A 17,672-nucleotide genomic window follows, 5' to 3' on the forward strand; every position below is an offset into this window, starting at 1 on the left:
GTGCTGTGCTTCGAGATCATAATGGTGCGTTTATTGCCGGCCTCTCTCATCACTTCCCCCACATTTCTGAACCGGAGGCTACTGAGATACTAGCATGTAAGGAGGCACTGCAGGTAGCTATTAACCTGAACTTTGATCGAGTGCATGTTGAGCTGGACTGCAAATCTGTTGTGCACAAGATCAAGCTTGATCATCAGGATCTCTCCATGGCGGGTCCTTGGATTCGGTAAATTAAGCAGATGCTGAACTCTCGGGTGGATTTTAAGGTCTCGTGGGTTAGTAGATTAGCAAATGCAGCTGCGCATAAGTTAGCTAAGGTTGGAGTTGGGGATGAGTTGTGTAATATCTGGTATGGTGTTCCCCCAGAATGTATCTTGAATGTAATATCGGATGACATTCCGAGCTTTGGTTCTTAAATAAAGTAATGGTATCACCCCTAAAAAAAACTATTTTTTTTCCCTGAGAAAGAAAGGGGATAAGGCCATTTTCCTACTGGCCGGCCTTTTCATAATGGAGACTTTGCCAAACTGCAATCCCTTGTTTTGTTTGCCGGGAGCGGGCGGCCGAACTGGCCGGTTCTGCTCCCCTGACTTGTGTCCTCATGAAGATCACACAACAGGTTTTCCATTCAGGACATAGTCCCTTGCTGGTCATACATCATAATTCAATGATATCATATTCGCAGTCATGTTTATGAATATCTAGAGAAGAACAATGTAAGAAAAATCGCATATGTTTTCGCACACAACAGGACGCTGCTGCAACTATCTCTCGAAAGTGTTGAGATTGTACTGAAGGTGAAAAGCTTTGCTAATTGTTTAAGTCAACATGGGGATGTAGCTCAGATGGTAGAGCGCTCGCTTAGCATGCGAGAGGTATGGGGATCGATACCCCACTTCTCCAATTTCTATTTTTGTTTTTTGCAGATCTCAAATTCTCAATATTATTATATACTCTAAAAAAAATATCTACTTAACTTTTCCAGAACTCCAAAACTCCCCAAACATGCGCAAATTCCTTATATAAAAGGAAAATAAAAGTATGTGCTCCAATATTATTTTTTGTTTTTTGCAGATCTCAAATTCTCAAAATTATTATATACTGTAAAAAAACTATTTGACTTCACTTTTGCAGAACTCCAAAACTCCCCAAACATGCGCAAATTCCTTATATACATAAAAGGAAAATTAAAAGCATGCACACAATCTCTGCTGCAAACTAAGGCGGTGTGATAACATGCCAAAGAGTAAAATGTCAGCATCATAATTTTGTTAACCATCCGTACAATAGAAAAAGAAAGAGCAAAATGATATCCGGAGTAACAGTTACAACATTCCAGAAAGAAAGGAAAAAGAAACTCATCTATATGTTCAGCCCTAAGTGCAACCAAATTTATCCAGTCAACCAATCTCACCAATGCAAAAAAGAAAAGGATAAAAAAAATAGTTCCCCTACACCAACCCAAAATCTATGGTGCCATCTACCTTCCTTCCAATAGTGTGCGCACGCACACGCACGTGTGTCAGAAATTCAAAATAGCTACCCGACTCGACGAAGCTCGGCTTACCAAAAAATTGCAAATAATATTTTAAAATCTAAAATAATATCGTGATTTTTTGTACATCAAACATATACGTGTTTGAACTATGTAATATTTTTAATGCATATTTTTATTCCTGTGTTACACAGAAAACAAATATGCTGATAATTGGACCTGCAATTTGCTATTGCGGGTCCGCTTTTTCTAGCGCAAAAATGAAGGTATTCTTTTATAAAATTAAATAATCTGTAACTCACCTACAAGATGCATATGTATTAAAAAAATAGAATATAGGCGTGTGTGCGCATGCGTTAAATATGCATTCATTTTGAAATTCCCCTAAGGCTGGTTGTAATGGGGAGTATCATATACTAGTATCATGCATATGATACTAGTGTATGATACTACCTTCCTAATGCTTAGTATCATATATTATTTTATTTATTGTCATGCATGACACATAGTGTCATAGCATTTATTATGATACGGTATCATGATATGATACTCAACTCTTTTTTTCTTCATTTAATTCTATGACACTTCATCAAAATTGCCTAGTTGGCATGCATGATACTAGCTACGATACTACCATTACAACCAGACTAAAAACACACGTCCTCTCCATCGTGGGCTTTCCAATGTCCAGGCCAGTTTTATGCTCTTCGTTCTCACTCTCAGGGCCTACACAAAAAGCATAACCCACGTCCCACACCTCATTCTTCTGGAAAAAAAAGCATCCCACATCGTAGGGCGAGATGAGCAGCCTCCGCCGCCGCCGCCCCTCGCCGGCGGCGGTGCCGCCGCTGGAGGACGAAAACCTCCTCTCCGAGATCCTCCTCCGCCTCCCCCATAGCCGTCCTCCCTCCCCCACGCCTCCCTCGTCTGCAAGCGCTGGCGCGGCCTCGTCTCCGATCCAGGCTTCTGCCGAAGGTTCCACCGCCGCCACCGCCGCAACCCTCCCCTCCTCGGTTTCTTCCAAGTAGACGACGGGCTCTCCTTCATGCCTTCCCTCAAGGCCCCGGATCGTGTCTCGCCCGAGCGCTTCTCCTTGCAACACGAAGATTTGGTCGACCGCTTCTTCTCCCTTGGATGCCGCCATGGCCTGGCACTCATCTACCTTCGCAAGCGTCTCCAGCTCCTTGTGTGGGACCCCGTCACCGGCGACCAGCACCACATTGCCGTCCCCCCGGGGTTCGACACGGAGACATCCCCAATCAGCGGCGCGGTGTTTCGCTCTGCCGGAGACGTACAACACTTCCATCTGGCTTTGGTAGGGAGCAGTGAGAGACAAATTACGCAAGCAGTCGCCCGTGTTTACTCGTCGGAAACCGGTGTATGGGGCGACCTTATCACAACACCGCTTCAATCCGAGGATGCTGCCCATTTTCGCATTGCGGTTTCTATGATCAAGCCTGCTGTGCTGGTTGGGGGTTGTCTTTACTGGTTGCTTGATGGGAGCTTGGGTGGGATCCTTGAATTTGATATGGATCGGCAAAGACTAGCTGTGATACCTATGCCAGTAAATGACCTAAGGTTTTTCCACTTCTCGATGATACGGGCAGATGGTGGTGGATTTGGTCTCCTCGTTTTATCAGGCTTCAGTGCCCAATTCTGGAAGAGAAGGATCAATTGCGATGGTGTTGCTTCATGGGTGTTGGGAAGAACCATTGAAATTGACAAGCTACTTCACTGTGAACCAGATTCGAATGGGAGCCAATTAATACTAGGTTTTGCTGAGGACAATAACGTGGTTCTTTTTTGGACAGTTGATGGCCCTGTCATGTTACAGCTTGAGTCACTACAGTCTGAGAAAGTCTTGGGAACCAAAATCATGGCTCACTATCACTCATTTGAAAGTGTTTATACTACAGGTAATATCATGTTTTACATCATGGGTATAATAAAACCAAGTTAATTGTTGATAATTGTTTGAAGTAATACTGTGCACACACTTTCGTGTTAAGCTATCAATTTAGTAGTGGTATATTAGTTTTTTAATTGCGGCTTGATGAACTAGATTTTCAAAAGTGATGTGATTTGTGAAATTTTGTTTCATTTAGTTGATCTAAAGAGGGTCAGAGAATACCCTAAAGGATACCCATTTGCACCTCTACTGAGGAGCTAATAGTCCTAGTGTGCATCTTTCATTTTTACGATAATCAGATCCGGTTTCATTTATCTTTCTCTGGCGTTGTCTCCAAATTGATTTTTTTTCAAACTACAGCTGTGAGTTTATCTAAGTATCTTGATGCCTCCTCATGTCTGTTTGGCTTTTTGTTGGAATGTCCTTGGTTGTTTGACTTTGTATGCTTGCAGAAAGAGGAATTGGTGGTCCTGAAGCTGATCTTTTGCACAACACCTGAGATTCTTGTCCAGTTAGATATGCTATTGTGATTTACTGGTTACGCAGGTAAGCTTACCTTCTGCAAGCAGGTTGGGGCACTTGAACTCTTCTTAAACAAAATGTACGGCTTTCCTTTTTACTGCCACTCCTCAAGTAGAAGAGAGGACCCAGATTTTCTCTACAACACTTTGCTTAGATGTTGCCCACCTGGCAGTGGTGGAGCTTGAAAGAAATATGAGGGGCGAAGTTAAGCAGTGGTAGGCACAATATTTGGAGAATGGTTTTTTCATATTCTGGAGAAATCGACCATGCAAAACAAAATTACCCTTCCATGAAGAAAAACATGATTTAGATTACCAAAATTGTAAATATACATTATTCTTGGCAACTTTAAATATCTCAAATAATTTGGACAAGTTAAAACATAATGAAATTTAAATTGCAAATTGCTAGATGATTGATTTTTATAGTCTTGTCTCTTAATTGCAGCAAAATATAATGTTTGCACTAGTGGAAGTGTATTTATTAAGTTAACAAGGAATGGATGCATCGGGCACGACAATGGCTGTGACTGAGCGAAACTGATTTTCACTTGTTAGGAATATGAACGAAATAGATCCCATACTGCCTTTTTCTCGCTAATCCCAGGCATGTCCAAGGATGTGCTAGAACTTATTTTGAGTGGACCGGTGGGGCAAGTGAAGCTGAACGCCAGGGCCTAACAGTCTTGGAGATGGTCCAGTGGCTGGCCACCTGTCACGCTTTCATGGCACACTGCATATTTGACAGTCTTTTCTCGACGCCCTGCTTCTTCATCCCTTCATTAGCAGCTCTCCATTCTCTTCCTCATGCCTTCACCCATCTACCTTCTCTTGTATTTGCTGATATTCTGCCCCCTCTCTATTGGATGTGCTCTTTCAGTTGCCTTCCCTGTCCATCCAACCGCCTCACTTTCAGCTAGCTCCTCCCTATTACTCTCCCAGTTCCTTCTGTTAGTGCAGGTTATTCTCCCTCTACTCCTCTAATGGCTGATGACTTAGGACCCTTCCCCTTTTGTGCATATGTTTGTGTCTGCTCATAGATGATAATGATGTCACATTAGTGGTAGCATAACTAAATACATCATCTTTCATGTGCTTCATGGATGCTCTTTTGTTTTACTTCTACCATTTTCTACATTGCATGTGATCATTTTGTATGGTTAAGGATATATCAAGTCCTACTGTAATTTGTACGTTCTTCCCTCTCGTTCCCTTCATACTTTCTTTATTCGTACGGGCTTATAGCTATGCCATTTGCACATTTTACACTGTTGATATTTGGGGTCATTATGGTACCTAGTGAAATAATGACTATTAGGATATTTATTCTAGTGTTAGCCTGTTTGCTTAAATATTTTCTCAGCATATCTCGCAATGTTTGTCTAATTGGAATATGTATGGGCGGCCTATTTTCTCATTATTTGGTCATATTCGATGTTCAATACTTCATATTAAACACATGACCAAAATGGCTGGATTCACCATAAATACTGCTTTAATCTTGAATTGCATTTTTACTTAACATTTATCATTATAAGTGGTGGCCAAAGTATTGTTTTGATGTTGTACGGATTAAAATAGAATGTCATATGTATTGTAGATTGAAGGAAGTGTATCTATTAATAAGACGATGCATGATCCCTTAATTGATTCTTCGACTGAATGAATCTAACTAAATTTGATTTGTTAGCAACTAGCTAGGTAAATCAGATGTTTCTCCTTTCCTATTCCATGAGCCCCTCATATGCCCATCATAACAAAAAATATTTTAAATGATTTGGTGAGCTAGGATCTTCGGAATTGGCCTCCTATGGAGTTCTTAAAGCCACTAATCTTTTAGCCTCTACTAACATCAAATGTAGCCAAAAAACTTGATGTTGGCGATGGAATTTCTAGGCGTGCCACTATTTTGCGAATCACCTATTGCTTCTCTTTGTTCGTATTGCTGGCATTGTGTTAATGCTGAGAGGATCCAAATTTGGAGATTTTGGTAGAAGTCCACAACACTAGTGTAGCGACGTTTACTGTTTGAGTCGTACAAAAATTGGGCGATATAACTTTAATAGATTTTGCATGAATGACTTGTACAGATTGGCTTGACTGATGAAATTGATTGCTCTGCAGGTGTCTGGAATTACAGTCCGGTGGCAGATGCAGAAATGGCTTTTTTGCTGTAGGTTCTTCCATTTTATATGCTGTGTTGGTGCTGGCATTATTCATTAGTCAACTGGCATGAAGACACGTTTCGCTTGTTTGTGTTGGCGCTGTCGGTTATCTCGCTTGCAAGCGTTTGAGGCAAGCCAAAGTCTTCTGTCCTGTGTTGTGTCTGGTCGAGATTGTAACTACTATTCTCTGATTAAGCTTTTGTCTCTCTTTTTTTCGTGTGTGCATGCGTGTACTTGGGTTTGTACTACATTAGATATAAATATGTATGTCGAAAAGATAGCAATGCTGCGGTGATGCTATAAGAGTTGAATTTGTGCCACATGATCGAACACACGTAGTTGTCAGGATCACATTACTCTTGGCGAATATAAGATTGCACCCCATTGTGTTGTTACCAGAATGCCCAGGATGTGAGCTGTGTAGAGTTTGCTGTGTGTGGCTCAGGATGCATAAAGTTTGTCTTCTGTTTCATTTCGCTGGAATTACATTCAGAAGGTTCTAAGCTGTCTGGAAGTAGTACTGTTGTACCCTCTCCAGCTCTAAACAATCCCTTGGCTGTGAAGTTGCTGCATGTGTTGGTGCAGAGGAACAAAACCGAATGCCTTTTGCAACAACAAAAAAAGAGGAAGTGGAAGAAAGAAAACCCGAATGCGTGCAGTGATGCGTGTTCATCTCAGGAGCAGGAGAGTGCCGCCCATCTGACCCTGCATTTCCGCTGTTACATGAAGGACGTCAGGTCTGGCATTGATTTCAGAACTCTAACGCTAGAGTGTGCTCAATTGCTTCTTCGGCGTCCACAATCCGGGGGTGGTGGAGGAGGGTTTGCTCGGGCAGCGGCTCGCAGGGCAACAAGAAGAAAGATCTGAAATCAAATAATTTCCAACAAAAAGAAGTGTGTGTGTAGTATGTAAGTAGCTGGGACATGGAGGAAGATACGACGATCCGGTTAGTGCCCACTGAAGCAGACCGCGATATGCAGCAACTCTGCTCATGAACTCATCTTCAACAAAATGTGGCCGTGTTCTGCACCCGTGATTTGCTGAGGGAGGGACTAGTATGGAGGATTGGTGATGGCTCTCGTGTCAATATTCATCATGACAATTGGATTCCACGGAGTGGTTATATGCGGCCACTGGGTCAGGTTTTTATCCAAGGTATTACTAAGGTTGCTGATCTGCTAAGCCCGGATGGCACTGCCTGGGATTGTGCGAAGATCGATGATATGTTCTCGGAGTCAGACGCTTAAGATACTAAGCAAATTGCGGTGGGTGGGCCTGGTACTGAGGATTTTCTTGCCTGGAATTGTACCAAAGATGGATTGTTCTCAGTCTGCTCCGCGTTCCACCCGCAGATGACTTTGAAAAGAGCTCGAATGCACGGATACTTCAGCCGACCAGCGTGACCAGCGTTTCAGTATCGGATACCGTATCGGATACCGATACTCCTCTGATACGCCCCCGATACGTATCCCTGGAGTATCCGAGAATAAATGATTTAAAACAATTACAATACTCGAAGGATACTTTGCCAGTATGTTTTGGATACTTTTCCAGCCCAGGTAAGAGCCCACTCAGCCCAGTTAAAAGGCAACCAGCAACCCTATTGCCCCGATGCCCCCCATCCTTTCCCTCACAGCGTCTTTCCTCCCTCCCGTGCTCACACCAGGCGGCGGCTGTGTCCCCAGCGGCAGCTCACCCAGGTCCCAGGGCCAGCGGCGGCGGCGGCTAGCCGGCGACAAGCTGCTCCTCCTCACCAACATCCCCTATCACACAGCAGCCATCTTCCTCCTCACCAACGTCCCCTCTCACGCAGTAGCCATGTATGTACACTTCTCTTCATTTCTCCTGCCCATCCAAGCTCATCTCCTCTTCTTTCTTCTCTGATCTCTGAAGATCTCTTATTCTCATCTCCCCAGATTGCTTTGAGTAGCTACAACGTATCCGTATTGGCACTTTTTTTGAAATGACGAATTTACGTATCCGTATTGGCCCGATACTGATACCCGTATCCGTATCGGTGCATTCGAGGAAAAGAGGGAGCTCGGGACAGCCTGAGTCTTCGTCTTCTATTGATAAACACAAGGCATTTTTGGCGCTGTGGAAGAGAAATGTTCCTGGTAAAGCTAAGATCCACTTCTGGAGGATTCTTCGTAATGGGCTAGCTGTGGGATCAGAACTGCATAGGCGACATATTAAGGCTGGTGTATTCTGTGTTGCTTGTGGTAGGGAAGAGACTATCTGTCATCGGTTCTGGTCTTGCCCTCACTCTGTTCTTTTCTGGAGTTTGCTTCGAAGGGAGAAAGGGATTGGGGTTGCTAGTCCTCCTGTGTGGATGGATTCACAAAGGGAATTGGCCAACTAGCTGTTGGCTTGGCTCACTGGAGCTCGGGATGATGAGCGGGAGGCTATGATCCAGTCGGTTTATGTTCTATGGCTCGCTAGGAATGAAGCACGTGATGGGATTCAGATTGCACCGCCCCATGAAATAATGGAGAGGGTTGTGCATCTTTTGCATGAGTGGAGAGGTATCCATCAGCCTACTGTTAAGGAGAGTGTTGTTCAGAGCAGGCCAAAGTGGGAGGTGCCGGAGGAGGGATGGATAAAGATTAACTCGGATGGCGCCGTGTCTAAATTCGGTGGCAAAGGTGGCGGTAGTGCTGTGCTTCGAGATCATAATGGTGCGTTTATTGCCGGCCTCTCTCATCACTTCCCCCACATTTCTGAACCGGAGGCTACTGAGATACTAGCATGTAAGGAGGCACTGCAGGTAGCTATTAACCTGAACTTTGATCGAGTGCATGTTGAGCTGGACTGCAAATCTGTTGTGCACAAGATCAAGCTTGATCATCAGGATCTCTCCATGGCGGGTCCTTGGATTCGGGAAATTAAGCAGATGCTGAACTCTCGGGTGGATTTTAAGGTCTCGTGGGTTAGTAGATTAGCAAATGCAGCTGCGCATAAGTTAGCTAAGGTTGGAGTTGGGGATGAGTTGTGTAATATCTGGTATGGTGTTCCCCCAGAATGTATCTTGAATGTAATATCGGATGACATTCCGAGCTTTGGTTCTTAAATAAAGTAATGGTATCACCCCTAAAAAAAACTATTTTTTTCCCTGAGAAAGAAAGGGGATAAGGCCATTTTCCTACTGGCCGGCCTTTTCATAATGGAGACTTTGCCAAACTGCAATCCCTTGTTTTGTTTGCCGGGAGCGGGCGGCCGAACTGGCCGGTTCTGCTCCCCTGACTTGTGTCCTCATGAAGATCACACAACAGGTTTTCCATTCAGGACATAGTCCCTTGCTGGTCATACATCATAATTCAATGATATCGTATTCGCAGTCATGTTTATGAATATCTAGAGAAGAACAATGTAAGAAAATCGCATACGTTTTCGCACACAACAGGACGCTGCTGCAACTATCTCTCGAAACTGTTGAGATTGTACTCAAGGTGAAAAGTTTTGCTAATTGTTTAAGTCAACATGGGGATGTAGCTCAGATGGTAGAGCGCTCGCTTAGCATGCGAGGGGTATGGGGATCTATACCCCACTTCTCCAATTTCTATTTTTGTTTTTTGCAGATCTCAAATTCTCAATATTATTATATACTCTAAAAAAAATATCTACTTAACTTTTCCAGAACTCCAAAACTCCCCAAACATGCGCAAATTCCTTATATAAAAGGAAAATAAAAGTATGTGCTCCAATATTATTTTTTGTTTTTTGCAGATCTCAAATTCTCAAAATTATTATATACTGTAAAAAAACTATTTGACTCCCCACTTCTCCAATTTCTATTTTTGTTTTTTGCAGATCTCAAATTCTCAATATTATTATATACTCTAAAAAAAATATCTACTTAACTTTTCCAGAACTCCAAAACTCCCCAAACATGCGCAAATTCCTTATATAAAGGAAAATAAAAGTATGTGCTCCAATATTATTTTTTGTTTTTTGCAGATCTCAAATTCTCAAAATTATTATATACTGTAAAAAAACTATTTGACTTCACTTTTGCAGAACTCCAAAACTCCCCAAACATGGGCAAATTCCTTATATACATAAAAGGAAAATTAAAAGCATGCACACAATCTCTGCTGCAAACTAAGGCGGTGTGATAACATGCCAAAGAGTAAAATGTCAGCATCATAATTTTGTTAACCATCCGTAAAATAGAAAAAGAAAGAGCAAAATGATATCCGGAGTAACAGTTACAACATTCCAGAAAGAAAGGAAAAAGAAACTCATCTATATGTTCAGCCCTAAGTGCAACCAAATTTATCCAGTCAACCAATCTCACCAATGCAAAAAAGAAAAGGATAAAAAAAATAGTTCCCCTACACCAACCCAAAATCTATGGTGCCATCTACCTTCCTTCCAATAGTGTGCGCACGCACACGCACGTGTATCAGAAATTCAAAATAGCTACCCGACTCGACGAAGCTCGGCTTACCAAAAAATTGCAAATAATATTTTAAAATCTAAAATAATATCGTGATTTTTTGTACATCAAACATATACGTGTTTGAACTATGTAATATTTTTAATGCATATTTTTATTCCTGTGTTACACAGAAAACAAATATGCTGATAATTGGACCTGCAATTTGCTATTGCGGGTCCGCTTTTTCTAGCGCAAAAATGAAGGTATTCTTTTATAAAATTAAATAATCTGTGACTCACCTACAAGATGCATATGTATTAAAAAAATAGAATATAGGCGTGTGTGCGCATGCGTTAAATATGCATTCATTTTGAAATTCCCCTAAGGCTGGTTGTAATGGGGAGTATCATATACTAGTATCATGCATATGATACTAGTGTATGATACTACCTTCCTAATGCTTAGTATCATATATTATTTTATTTATTGTCATGCATGACACATAGTGTCATAGCATTTATTATGATACGGTATCATGATATGATACTCAACTCTTTTTTTCTTCATTTAATTCTATGACACTTCATCAAAATTGCCTAGTTGGCATGCATGATACTAGCTACGATACTACCATTACAACCAGACTAAAAACACACGTCCTCTCCATCGTGGGCTTTCCAATGTCCAGGCCAGTTTTATGCTCTTCGTTCTCACTCTCAGGGCCTACACAAAAAGCATAACCCACGTCTCACACCTCATTCTTCTGGAAAAAAAAGCATCCCACATCGTAGGGCGAGTAGAGCAGCCTCCGCCGCCGCCGCCCCTCGCCGGCGGCGGTGCCGCCGCTGGAGGACGAAAACCTCCTCTCCGAGATCCTCCTCCGCCTCCCCCATAGCCGTCCTCCCTCCCCCATGCCTCCCTCGTCTGCAAGCGCTGGCGCGGCCTCGTCTCTGATCCAGGCTTCTGCCGAAGGTTCCACCGCTGCCACCGCCGCAACCCTCCCCTCCTCGGTTTCTTCCAAGTAGACGACGGGCTCTCCTTCATGCCTTCCCTCAAGGCCCCGGATCGTGTCTCGCCCGAGCGCTTCTCCTTGCAACACGAAGATTTGGTCGACCGCTTCTTCTCCCTTGGATGCCGCCATGGCCTGGCACTCATCTACCTTCGCAAGCGTCTCCAGCTCCTTGTGTGGGACCCCGTCACCGGCGACCAGCACCACATTGCCGTCCCCCCGGGGTTCGACACGGAGACATCCCCAATCAGCGGCGCGGTGTTTCGCTCTGCCGGAGACGTACAACACTTCCATCTGGCTTTGGTAGGGAGCAGTGAGAGACAAATTACGCAAGCAGTCGCCCGTGTTTACTCGTCGGAAACCGGTGTATGGGGCGACCTTATCACAACACCGCTTCAATCCGAGGATGCTGCCCATTTTCGCATTGCGGTTTCTATGATCAAGCCTGCTGTGCTGGTTGGGGGTTGTCTTTACTGGTTGCTTGATGGGAGCTTGGGTGGGATCCTTGAATTTGATATGGATCGGCAAAGACTAGCTGTGATACCTATGCCAGTAAATGACCTAAGGTTTTTCCACTTCTCGATGATACGGGCAGATGGTGGTGGATTTGGTCTCCTCGTTTTATCAGGCTTCAGTGCCCAATTCTGGAAGAGAAGGATCAATTGCGATGGTGTTGCTTCATGGGTGTTGGGAAGAACCATTGAAATTGACAAGCTACTTCACTGTGAACCAGAGTCGAATGGGAGCCAATTAATACTAGGTTTTGCTGAGGACAATAACGTGGTTCTTTTTTGGACAGTTGATGGCCCTGTCATGTTACAGCTTGAGTCACTACAGTCTGAGAAAGTCTTGGGAACCAAAATCATGGCTCACTATCACTCATTTGAAAGTGTTTATACTACAGGTAATATCATGTTTTACATCATGGGTATAATAAAACCAAGTTAATTGTTGATAATTGTTTGAAGTAATACTGTGCAGACACTTTCGTGTTAAGCTATCAATTTAGTAGTGGTATATTAGTTTTTTAATTGCGGCTTGATGAACTAGATTTTCAAAAGTGATGTGATTTGTGAAATTTTGTTTCATTTAGTTGATCTAAAGAGGGTCAGAGAATACCCTAAAGGATACCCATTTGCACCTCTACTGAGGAGCTAATAGTCCTAGTGTGCATCTTTCATTTTTACGATAATCAGATCCGGTTTCATTTATCTTTCTCTGGCGTTGTCTCCAAATTGATTTTTTTTCAAACTACAGCTGTGAGTTTATCTAAGTATCTTGATGCCTCCTCATGTCTGTTTGGCTTTTTGTTGGAATGTCCTTGGTTGTTTGACTTTGTATGCTTGCAGAAAGAGGAATTGGTGGTCCTGAAGCTAATCTTTTGCACAACACCTGAGATTCTTGTCCAGTTAGATATGCTATTGTGATTTACTGGTTACGCAGGTAAGCTTACCTTCTGCAAGCAGGTTGGGGCACTTGAACTCTTCTTAAACAAAATGTACGGCTTTCCTTTTTACTGCCACTCCTCAAGTAGAAGAGAGGACCCAGATTTTCTCTACAACACTTTGCTTAGATGTTGCCCACCTGGCAGTGGTGGAGCTTGAACGAAATATGAGGGGCGAATTAGTGGTAGGCACAATATTTGGAGAATGGTTTTACAAATTCTGGGGAAATCGACCATGCAGAACAGAATTACCCTTCCATGAAGAAAAACACGATTTAGATTACCAAAATTGCAAATATACATTATTCTTCGCAACTTTAAATATCTCAAATAATTTGGACAGATTCAAACATAATGAAATTTAAATTGCAAATTGCTACAAGATTTATTTGTATAGTCTAGTTTCTTAATTGTAGCAAAATATAATGTTTGCACTTATGGAAGTGTTTTATTGAGTTAACAAGGAAGGGATGCGTCAGGCACGACAATGGCTGTGACTGAGCGAAACTGATTCTCATTTGTTAGGAATATGAGCGAAATAGATCCCATACTGCCTTTTCTTGCTAATCCCAGGCATGTCCAAGGATGTGCTAGAACTTATTTTGAGTGGACCGGTGGGGCAAGTGAAGCTTAATGCCAGGGTCTGGCAATCTTGGAGATGGTCCAGTGGCTGGCCACCTGTCACGCCTTCATGGCACACTGCATATTTGACAGTCTTTTCTCGACACCCTGCTTCCTCGTCCCTTCATTAGCAGCTCTCCATTCTCTTCCTCATGCCTTCACCCATCTACCTTCTCTTGTATTTGCTGATATTCTGCCCCCCTCTCTATTGGATGTGCTCTTTCAGTTGCCTTCCCTGTCCATCCAACCGCCTCACTTTCAGCTAGCTCCTACCTATTACTCTCCCAGTTCCTTCTGTTAGTGCAGGTTATTCTCCCTCTACTCCTCTAATGGCTGATGACTTAGGACCCTTCCCCTTTTGTGCATATGTTTGTGTCTGCTCATAGATGATAATGATGTCACATTAGTGGTAGCATAACTAAATACATAATCTTTCATGTGCTTCATGGATGCTCTTTTGTTTAACTTCTACCATTTTCTACATTGCATTTGATCATTTTGTATGGTTAAGGATATATCAAGTCCTACTGTAATTTATACGTTCTTCCCTCTCGTTCCCTTCATACTTTCTTTATTCGTACGGGCTTATAGCTATGCCATTTGCACATTTTACACTGTTGATATTTGGGGTCATTATGGTACCTAGTGAAATAATGACTATTAGGATATTTATTCTAGTGTTAGCCTGTTTGCTTAAATATTTTCTCAGCATATCTCGCAATGTTTGTCTAATTGGAATATGTATGGGCGGCCCATTTTCTCATTATTTGGTCATATTCGATGTTCAATACTTCATATTAAACACATGACCAAAATGGCTGGATTCACCATAAATACTGCTTTAATCTTGAATTGCATTTTTACTTAACATTTATCATTATAAGTGGTGGCCAAAGTATTGTTTTGATGTTGTACGGATTAAAATAGAATGTCATATGTATTGTAGATTGAAGGAAGTGTATCTATTAATAAGACGATGCATGATCCCTTAATTGATTCTTCGACTGAATGAATCTAACTAAATTTGATTTGTTAGCAACTAGCTAGGTAAACCAGATGTTTCTCCTTTCCTATTCCATGAGCCCCTCATATGCCCATCATAACGAAAAATATTTTAAATGATTTGGTGAGCTAGGATCTTCGGAATTGGCCTCCTATGGAGTTCTTAAAGCCACTAATCTTTTAGCCTCTACTAACATCAAATGTAGCCAGAAAACTTGATGTTGGCGATGGAATTTCTAGGCGTGCCACTATTTTGCAAATCACCTATTGCTTCTCTTTGTTCGTATTGCTGGCATTGTGTTAATGCTGAGAGGATCCAAATTTGGAGATTTTGGTAGAAGTCCACAACACTAGTGTAGCGACGATTACTGTTTGAGTCGTACAAAAATTGGGCGATATAACTTTAATAGATTTTGCATGAATGACTTATACAGATTGGCTTGACTGATGAAATTGATTGCTCTGCAGGTGTCTGGAATTACAGTCCGGTGGCAGATGCAGAAACGGCTTTTTTGCTGTAGGTTCTTCCATTTTATATGCTGTGTTGGTGCTGGCATTATTCATTAGTCAACTGGCATGAAGACACGATTCGCTTGTTTGTGTTGGCGCTGTCGGTTATCTCGCTTGCAAGCGTTTGAGGCAAGCCAAAGTCTTCTGTCCTGTGTTGTGTCTGGTCGAGATTGTAACTACTATTCTCTGATTAAGCTGTTGTCTTCTTTTTTTCGTGTGTGCATGCGTGCACTTGGGTTTGTACTACATTAGATATAAATATAAATATGTATGTCGAAAAGATAGCAATGCTGCAGTGATGCTACAAGAGTTGAATTTGTACCACATGATCGAACACATGCAGTTGTCGGGATCTGGTTACTCTTGGCGAATATAAGATTGCACCCCGTTGTGTTGTTACCAGGATGCCCAGGATGTGAGCTGTGTCGAGTTTGCTGTGTGTGGCTCAGGATGCATAAAGTTTGTCTTCTGTTTCATTTCGCTGGAATTACATTCAGAAGGTTCTAAGCAGTCTGGAAGTACCTTCTCCAGCTCTAAACAATCCCTTGGCTGTGAAGTTGCTGCATGTGTTGATGCAGATAAACAAAACCGAATGCCTCTTGCAAGAACAAAAAAGAGCAAGAGGACGAAAGAAAACCCGAATGCGTGCTGGCATTGATTTCAGAACTCCAACGCTAGAGTGTGCTCAATTGCTTCCTCGGCGTCCACAATCCGGGCGTGGCGGAGGAGGATTTGCTCGGGCAGCGGCTCGGAAGGCAACAAGAAGAAAATCTGAAATCAAATAAGTTCGAACAAAAAGCAGCACCTGTGTGTGTAGCTGGGATATGGAGGGAGATATGACTATGATCCAGTATGCAGCAACTCTGCTCATGAACTCATCTTCAACAAAATGTGGCCGTGTTCAGCACCCGTCAACTATTTTTTTTCCTCGAAAAAAGAAGAGAATAAGGCCATTTTCCTACTGGCCGGCCTTTTCAGAATGGAGGCTTAGCCGAACTGCAATCCCCTTGTTTTGTTTGCCGGGCTACCTGTTAGGGTCCCGATCAGATCGAAGGAGGGAGGAAGCAGGAGGGGATTTCTTAGAGAGGAAGGAGGCCAGGAAAGAGAAGTACAGCTTCTCTCTTTAGTCTATTCGATTACAATAATTCTCGATGCCTTGGATCGACGCCCAACTCGCCACTTAACACTCCCACCAACCCACACCGCCCCAGCTGGAGCGTTCACCCGACAAAGGGGCCACTCTGTGTCTCTGCCATGATGACCCCACCCATCAGTGCTGGTTCCTTGAAGAGGGCCCGCCTGTCAGTCGTGACATTCCCCCCTCCTTGCGAGCCGCCTTGACCCCAAGGCGGTGTCGACGGAAACTTATCTTGGAGCTTCTCTGGGTCTTCCCAGGTAGCCAAGTCGGACGGTAGGTCACTCCACTGTACCAGGGTGCGGAGCTTCATCTCGCCTTGGGAAGGAACCATCTTGCATTCCACCACTTGGCTAGGAGAGTGAGGTGCCTGCAAAATAGAGTCAGGTGGTGGTAATTCTGCAGAGACTGGAACTGTCGCTCCCACTGCTTTCTTCAGCAGAGACACATGCACCACTGGGTGAATCTTGCCGGTAGCCGGCAAGTCGAGTCGGTACGCCACTGCACCCACTTTGGCCAGGATAATGTACGGTTCATAGTAGCGAAAGGCCAGCTTCTGAAACGGCCGCTTCGCCACGGAAGTTTGAATGAAAGGCTGCAGCTTCAACAACACCGCGTCGCCCACCTCAAATGAACGGTCTGTACGGTGGCAGTCTGCGTGTTTCTTCATGCAGTCCTGAGCTTTCTTCAGTTGCTGTTGCGGGTGGTCTAGCAAGATCTCACGCTCCTGCAACCACGCTGCCAAGTCCGGCACAGTGCTGCTGTCCACCTGATCGATGCCAAACTCACGCGGCAGTTGCCCGTAGATCACCTCGAATGGAGTGCGCCCTAACGCCGAGTGGAAACTGGTGTTGTACCAATATTCTGCCAGCGAGAGCCACTTGGACCAGTTATGTAACGCCCCGGATTCGTTGCGCCAGGTGTCTGCCAGTTATTTGCCGTCTTTGCCATGTCATTTGCTTGCGTGTTGCATTTTATCATGTCATCATGTGCATTTCATTTTGCATGCGTGTTCGTCTCATGCATCCGAGCTTTTTCCCGGTTGTCCGTTTTGCAATCCGGCACTCCTATGTCCTCTGGCGTCCCCCTCTTCTCTCTTTTCGTGAGTGGGTGTTAAACGTTCTCGGAATGGACCGAGTCTTGCCAAGAGGCCTTGGTATAGCACCGGTAGACCGTCTGTCAAGTTTCGTGCCATTTGGAGGTCGTTTGATACTCCAACAGTTAACCGCGTAGCCCGAAACCCCCCCCCCTTTCTCTTTGCAGCCCAACACCCCTCCAAAGTGGCCCAAAACCCAGCAAACTCCCCTCCATGCTCTCGGTCGTTCGATCACGATCGTGTGGGCGAAAACCGTGCTCCATTTGGACTCTCCTAGCTCCCTCTACCTATAAAAAGGCCTCTCTCCCCGAATTTTTCGGGCAAACCCTAGATCAACCTCTCTCTCGCCCGCCGGACATGTCCAATCTCGCCGGACACGTCCAG

General features: G+C 43.6%; 1 long non-coding RNA gene and 1 other non-coding gene across 2 annotated transcripts; both read left to right on the plus strand.

Annotated features, from left to right (window-relative positions):
- The first annotated feature begins 830 nt into the window (after positions 1–830).
- Positions 831–903, plus strand: TRNAA-AGC. Its single transcript has one exon. It is a non-coding gene; the product is annotated as a tRNA-Ala (tRNA).
- A 2,362-nt stretch (positions 904–3,265) lies between these two features.
- LOC119321808 lies at positions 3,266–6,191 on the plus strand. Its single transcript, XR_005155215.1, has 3 exons — positions 3,266–3,411; positions 3,857–3,950; positions 6,050–6,191. It is a non-coding gene; the product is annotated as an uncharacterized LOC119321808 (long non-coding RNA).
- Positions 6,192–17,672: the final 11,481 nt, after the last annotated feature.

This window comes from Triticum dicoccoides, chromosome 6B (assembly GCF_002162155.2).
Source record: "Triticum dicoccoides isolate Atlit2015 ecotype Zavitan chromosome 6B, WEW_v2.0, whole genome shotgun sequence".
Lineage (NCBI taxonomy): Eukaryota > Viridiplantae > Streptophyta > Magnoliopsida > Poales > Poaceae > Triticum > Triticum dicoccoides.